Source organism: Girardinichthys multiradiatus, chromosome 6, assembly GCF_021462225.1.
Source record: "Girardinichthys multiradiatus isolate DD_20200921_A chromosome 6, DD_fGirMul_XY1, whole genome shotgun sequence".
NCBI classification, from domain to species: Eukaryota; Metazoa; Chordata; class Actinopteri; order Cyprinodontiformes; family Goodeidae; genus Girardinichthys; species Girardinichthys multiradiatus.
The window spans coordinates 29629616-29637939 of NC_061799.1; positions in this window are offsets into that span (position 1 = coordinate 29629616).

Here is an 8324-nt window from a genome sequence, read left to right on the forward strand (position 1 = left end):
CTGATAACTAAAGGATCTGCCTCCCATTCTACTTCTAGATACTCTAGGAACCACCAGTAAACCTGCAGTCTGAGAACGAAGTGCTCTGTTAGGAACATATGGAACAATCAGATATCTGATGTATGATGGAGCTAGATCATTAAGGGCTTTATATGTGAGGAGGAAAATTTTAAATTGTGTTCTGGATTTAACAGGGAGCCAATGAAGGGAAGCTAAAGTAGGAAAAATATGATCTCTCTTTTTAATTTTCATCAGAACTCTTGCTGCAGCATTTTGAATCAGCTGAAGGCTTTTAACTGCATTTTGTGGACATCCTGATAGTAAAGAATTACAATAGTCCAGCCTTGAAGTAACAAAAGGATGGACTAGTTTTTCAGCGTCACTCCTGGATAGGATATTTCTAATTTTGGCAAAGTTCTGGAGATGAAAGAAGGAAATCCTAGAAACCTGTTTAATATGGGATTTAAATGACATGTCCTGGTCAAAAATAACACCAAGGTTTTCTAACTTTATTACCAGAGGCCATCCAGGTTAAGTGATTGACTAAACAGTTTCTTTTTTAAAGACTTCGGTCCAAAGACGACAACTTCTGCCTTGTCTGAATCTAGAAGCAAAAAACTTAAAGTTATCCAAGTCTTTATGTGTCAGGATCTGGAGTCATCTGCTGCCTGCTGCTAACACCTTTCCAACACTAGGTGCCGCCAGTAGGAGAGTCCTGAGGCGACAGGTGTTGCGCATCTATTCATCAGCTGAGAAGCATAAAGAGGATGGTTGCCAACACTTCGTCGCCTGAGTGTTTTGCCTCCGTGGTAATCTTCTGGCCAGCTCTGAAAACTTTGCAAGAATTGCTGTGAAGGATTTTTGAAGTATTTTCTCTGTGTGAAATTTAACTTCCCTTGTTACCTGTTCCAGATGTGATTTCTGCCTGACCTGTCCCAGTCCTCCATAGTGGTACTGGCTATTTCCTGGAATTGGACTGAACCTGGCAAGCGGGGCTTCTTTCCTGACACTTATCCTATCCCTGGCGGTTTCCCCGGAGTCTCCATTAAGGGAATGTTTCAGTTGGGTCATGTTTTGAGGTTCAGCCACTAATCATTTCTCTTTGTGTTTTTTCAGTGACTGGTCAAAAGTAACACCAAGGTTTTTTACTTTATTATCGGAGGTCAATTTAATGCCACCCAGGTTAAGTGATTGACTAAGCTGTTTCTTTTTTAAAGACTCTAGTCCAAAGACGACAACTTCCGTCTTGTCTGAATTTAGAAGCAGAAAATTTAACGTCATCCAAGTTTTTTTGTCTTCAAGATATGCTTGTAGTCTAACTGGTTGGGTTCATCAGGATTTATGGATAAGTAAAGCTGAGTATCATCAGCGTAACAGTGAAAATTTATCCTATGCTGCCTGATAATTTTACTTATTGAAAGCATATATATAGTAAAGAGAATTGGCCCAAGTACTGAACCCTGTGGTACTCCACAATTAACCCTGGAGTTTAAAGATGATTTATCATTTACATGAACAAACTGGAATCTGTCAGACAAATAAGATTTAAACCAGCCTAGCGCTGTTCCCCTGATCCCTACAGAATACTCCAGCCTTTCAAGAGAATATTATGGTCGACTGTATCAAATGCAGCACTGAGATCTAACAGAACCAGTACAGACAGAAGTCCATTATCTGAGGCCATAAGAATATCATTAGTGACTTTCAGCAGAGCTGTTTCAGTGCTATGATGAGCTCTGAAACCTGACTGAAACTCTTCAAACAGGTCATTGCTGATGTTATCAGAAGAAGGAAAAAATGAGGAGAAGCCCTAACACATGAAGAGAGGAGGGTTCAACATGTCAAGATGATGTGTAATTCACAAAATTATCTCAGTAAAAATCACACATATGGTCAAACCACATTTGTGTGAAAAATCAGAAAAGGTAAGAGGAAATGTGTAAATGCTCATACATTTGATTAGCAACTATTTTCTCAAGAATTTCAGATAAGAATGGAAGATTGGATATAGGTCTGTAATTTTTCAAGTCATCTCGATCAAGCGAAGGTTTCTTATGTAAAGGTTTAATTACAGCTACCTTAAAAGCCTGTGGTACATATTAATTTATTAAAGATAGATTAATAATATCTAAAATGGGGCTGGTAATCAGAGGGAACACTTCCTTAAATAATTTGGTTGGGATTGGGTCTAACATACAAGTTGAAGGTTTAGATGAAGCTAATATTTCTGATAACTCAGGAAGCTCCACAGGATCAAAACAGTCCAAACACAAATCGGGTTCTGCAGTTATTTCCAATGTTGTCTCACTTGTTGAGGATGATGTACTGGCCTGTCTCCTGTTAGCGCCTCCAGGCTCTGGACATTACGCTGACAGACACAGCAAACCTTCTTGCCACAGCTTGCATTGATGTGCCATCCTGGATGAGCTGCACTACCTGAGCCACTTGTGTGGGTTGTAAAGTCCGTCTCATGCTACCACGAGTGTGAAAGCACCACCAACATTCAAAGATGACCAAAACATCAGCCAGAAAGCATAGGTACTGAGAAGTGGTCTGTGGTCTCCACCTGCAGAACCACTCCTTTATTGAGTGTTTTGCTAATCACCAAAGATTTCCCCCTGTTGTCAATTCTATTTGAACAACAACATGTGAAATTGATTGTCAATCAGTGTTGCTTCCTAAGTGGACAGTTTGATTTCAAAGAAGTTTGATTTACTTGGAGTTATAATGTGTTGTTTAAGTGTTCCCTTTTATTTATTTTTTTTGAGCAGTGTATAATCAATGGAGAATTCTGCAGGGTAAAAACAGTAATTAGTGAGAAAAGTTGTCTTTAATTTTAAAATAGAGTCTCTGACTCTTGAGTGTTTTGGATATCTAAAAAACCTTAAAAAAATTAACTTTAACCTGACTTGATTTTTTTCTAGTTTACCATTTCACAAACATCTGAAATAATTTAGTGTAAGGCGTTTTCCTCTTCGTTGCGGGGGAAGATGGTTGAAATGTACTTTTAACCCGGTCCCAGTCTGGCAAGCCTATGGCTGAGCTTTCTGCTGAGAGGACGTCATTCAGAGAGCTGTTTAATGCAGGTAAGATATTGACGGCTTTAATACAAGCCCAAGAACCCCACTTCAAAATACATCTTTTTCCAATCTTTTTATTTAAATAAAATGATTTTATTTGAATTTGTAGATCTGAAAATATTGATTCATGGTTACTGTCCATTTTTTCATCAGTTTAAAAAGAAATACTTTGAAAATGGTTGATAATGTCAGAGTGGTCATTCAAAGTGACTGGGCAATGACAAGTTTAAACTCTTTTAATTTAAAATACCATAAAGCAAATGTACAATCACACACTGTAAAATCAGGATAACAAGGATGGAACAGTTGTAATTAAAATAAAAACTTTCTTAATAGGGAACATTTGACATCCAATAATTAGCTTAAGTAGCAACAAGTCAGTAAAGTGACTTGTTGAGGTTGAGTACTTTAGAAGTAAAATGGAGTGGTGGTATAATTTTTTGTTTAAATTTTTAACATTTTGACATTGTCACATTACAACCATTTATTATATTGGTATTTCACATGAAACCAAAACAAAATAATGCATCACTGTGAAACTGAATAAAAAGGATATATAGTTTGTAATTTTTTAAGCCAATTGAAATCTAAAACCTCTGTTTATATTCAGTCCCTTTTACTCTGATAACCTAAAATAAGATCCAATAAAACCAACTGCCTTCAAGAATCACCGAGACCACCTGTTTGTAATTTAATCGTGATGTAAATCCAGCTGTTCAGTGAGGTCCCTAGACGTTTGTTAGTGAACATTAGTGAACAAAAAGCATCATGAAGGCCAAGGAACACAATGCAGGGCAGGCAATGTGAGCATTACCAAGAGAAGCAGCCAAGAGGCCCATAGTTATACTGGAACAGCTGCAAAGATCCACAGTTTAGGTGTAAGAATCTTTTGACACAATAAAATGTTTTCATACACTCTACAAATCTGACCTTTATAGAAGAGAGGTAAGAAGAAAGCTATAGGAAGTCCTGTTTAAAGTTACCACAAATCATGTAGGGGACATGGCAGACGTGGAAAAATGTGGTCGAGTCAAATGAGACCTAAACTTTTTGGAATACAAGCAAAAACTATGTGAGAACTAACACTACACATCACTGAGCACACCGTGTCCAGTGTGAAGGTTGGTGGTGGCAGCATGATGATTATGGTGGATGATTTTCTTCAGTAAGGACAGGGAAGCTGGTCAGGGGGGCTAAATAAAAATGCAGCACCACCCTTTCAGATTTGTATTTGTAAAAAAAACACGAATACTTTTTCTTTTACTTCACAAATATGGAATACTTTGTGTTGTGTAATCACATAAAATCCCAACAATATACACTGACAGACATTTTATGGCATCATAGCATCTTTGAATTAACCTTTAGAATCCTTTAAAAAAGTTAGCGTCTTACCTGACAAAATAACTCTTGATCACCATTCACTTACAGAAATATGAAACATTATGATTACAAATTCTCAAACATCACCTATCTTCAACAAGCTATAGCAACCGGCTAAATGATTCCCTACATAGGAGACAGTGCCCTGATTGGTCGCTGTCATAACCAGGAAAGCCACATGACAGTGCTGATGTCTGATGCATAGCTGTCTTGCTGTCGCCCGACATCCTCACCCGAAATAATGATGACCTTTGATTCCCAAAAGATGTCAGGAGACAGGAGAAAAAACTGCAAATGCGGCCAATTAATTTGGGGTGAAGAGGAGTGGAACAAGTGAATGCGTCAAGCAGCTCGAGTGAACGTTGAAGGGCTCCAGGAAAGACAAAGCTCAGGATAATTAGGATTCAGAAAGCCCTTTGTCAAAGATAATTAAAGCTGACAGCCACTGTGGAGTGGAGAGGAAGAGAACAGAAAATCCCTTCAAACTACAGGGCTCACTTTTAACACTCACTCTGCATCATCCTTCAGCCTCTGTCTGCCTCACACACACACACACACACAACCTGCAGTAACATCCATCATTCCTGCTTGTTCTGATATTGCACACTAGGCATTATAAGAGGCGACAGATCAAGCACGCAGACAATAAAAGCTGCTGTTTTTTTTTTGTTTTTGTTTTTTTTGCAAGGGAAGTCTGTTGCACCAACTGCACATTATTAGAGTTGATTGTTTCTAAAGTGTGCTGACATCTCACTTTTTCAACTTGATTCTGTTAATTCTGTCCAAATATTTGTGGGACTCAAACTCATCAAAGGCTTGTCTTTTTTTTTCTTGCTTAATAATGTTACATTAGCATCACAAAATGAGATCTGTGAACTAATCCATTTAATTAGTGAGAAATAATTTCTACATTTTTACATTTTCTAAAGCTGGACTCTTATGCGTGTTCATACAAACAATAGATTAGATGGCGGTAGCTTGCAACAAATGACTAATTATTACTCGGTGGTGAGCTCTATGAATTACATAAACCCTTGGCATGTTGGTTTTGTTTTTACTCTGTAACTCAGATCCAGTTTTTATGTAGCAGCTGCCCTGAAATTGAAAGAACATTTACAGTTTTTTTTATATTAAGGGGGATGCTAATTTTGTTTCTTGATTACACTCATAAAATAACAAATTATTCACACCCTTGCAGAATTTTACAAACGCTTGAAATGTTGATGACACACGTGTTGATTTAGGCTATTTGTATAATGTTTTTTAGTTTTTACATTATTTTCACAGCCCTTATTTTGCTAATCAGCAGCAAAGCCTTTATTTTGCCATCGTAGCAATGACCACTTATTGTGTTCACTAAAAAGCATGTTGCATATCTCCACTCCTCTTTTGTGTTTTTCCCGGTCCAATTTTTGTAAACTTGTGTTAAATATTGCAAATCTGTAAACAGGGGATGACAAAAGGTAACATAATTCAACTAATGACCAAGCTGGTTGCAGCAATTCAGGAGCTGCAAGGAGATCTAGACTTAAGAAACAAGGATTTAAATGAGGCAAACTTACAGTTCGGTCATGCTCTTACCGGCTTTTTATGAGACACATCTTGCTCCTACCATGTTGGACTCTAAATCGTTGTGGCATTTATTCAACAAGGTGTCAGACACATTCCTCATAGAGTAGTTGCTGCAGCTTTGTCAGCTGCACCTCTATGATCCCGCTGCTATCTCAAAGCTGCTATATTCTGGGTTGAGATCTGGTGTCTATGGAATCCATTGGGAGTACAGTGAACTCGTGTTCAAGAAACCAGCTTGAGAAGATCTGAGTTTTGCAAAATGGTGCATTATCCTGCTGGAAGCCACTATCAGGAGATGGCCACACAGTGGTCCTAAAGAGAAGGACATGGTCAGGTACATTGTGTTGTTTAAATGATGCTCAGTTGGTACAACGGCTGCCAAAGCGTGCCACCAAGCTGACCTGTTGGTACAAGTCAGGATGGATCACAGTTCTCATGTTGTTTACACCAGATTTTTATCCCAACCTCTGAAGGTTGTAACTAAAATCGAGGCTTTGTACTCAGAGGTGGTTTTCTACATAGCTTGGTTGTACTGACTGGATTTTTCAGCTTCTGTTGCCTTTCAATCATCTAACACTAATCAGGCCATTCTCCTTTTACCCCTGATAAGTTCATTTTTATGCACACAACTGCTACTCTCTGGGTGTTTTCTCCAAACCACACCACATTTAAAGTCACTTAAATCGTCTTTCTTCTCCATTCTGATGCTCAGTCTTCACCACATCTAGATGCTTGTATGCATCGAGTTGCTGACATTTGATTGGGTAATTTGCCATTTGTTATAACAAGCAATTGAACAGGCTACTAAAGTGGCGGGTGAAAGTAAATGTGCTGAGACTTAAAGCCAGCTCCTATTATTTGCAGCTCTTTCCTTTAGTTTTTTGGCTACAAATAACTCATTGAAAACGTTTGTCATGTAACAAATCAAGTGTAGAAAGCAGAAAGATACAGGGGTTGGACAATGAAACTGAAACACCTGGTTTTAGACCACAATAATTTATTAGGATGGTGTAGGGCCTCCTTTTGCGGCCAATACAGCGTCAATTCATCTTGGGAATTACATATACAAGTCCTGCACAGTGGTCAGAGGGATTTTAAGCCATTCTTCTTGCAGGATAGTGGCCAGGTCACTACGTGATACTGGTGGAGGAAAACGTTTCCTGACTCGCTCCTCCAAAACACCCCAAAGTGGCTCAATAATATTTAGATCTGGTGACTGCAGGCCATGGGAGATGTTCAACTTCACTTTCATGTTCATCAAACCAATCTTTCACCAGTCTTGCTGTGTGTATTGGTGCATTGTCATCCTGATACACGGCACCGCCTTCAGGATACAATGTTTGAACCATGGTCCTCAAGAATGGTTCGGTAGTCCTTGGCAGTGACGCGCCCATCTAGCACAAGTATTGGGCCAAGGGAATGCCATGATATGGCAGCCCAAACCATCACTGATCCACCCCCATGCTTCACTCTGGGCATGCAACAGTCTGGGTGGTACGCTTCTTTGGGGCTTCTCCACACCGTAACTCTCCCAGATGTGGGGAAAACAGTAAAGGTGGACTCATCAGAGAACAATACATGTTTCACATTGTCCACAGCCCAAGATTTGCGCTCCTTGCACCATTGAAACCGACGTTTGTCATTGGCATGAGTGACCAAAGGTTTGGCTTTAGCAGCCCGGCCGTGTATATTGACCCTGTGGAGCTCCAGACGGACAGTTCTGGTGGAAACAGGAGAGTTGAGGTGCACATTTAATTCTGCTGTGATTTGGGCAGCTGTGGTTTTATGTTTTTTGGATACAATCCGGGTTAGCACCCGAACATCCCTTTCAGACAGCTTCCTCTTGCGTCCACAGTTAATCCTGTTGGATGTGGTTCGTCCTTCTTGGTGGTATGCTGACATTACCCTAGATACCGTGGCTCTTGATACATCACAAAGACTTGCTGTCTTGGTCACAGATGCGCCAGCAAGACGTGCACCAACAATTTTTCCTCTTTTGAACTCTGGTATGTCACCCATAATGTTGTGTGCATTTCAATATTTTGATCAAAACTGTGCTCTTACCCTGCTAATTGAACCTTCACACTCTGCTCTTACTGGTGCAATGTGCAATCAATGAAGACTGGCTACCAGGCTGGTCCAATTTAGCCATGAAACCTCCCACACTAAAATGACAGGTGTTTCAGTTTTATTGTCCAACCCCTGTAGATATAGTGTAACAGTAACAGAAGCACATGTTTTTCATTCATTCATTTTCATACCAGTCAGTATGAAGTGCCTATAAACTAA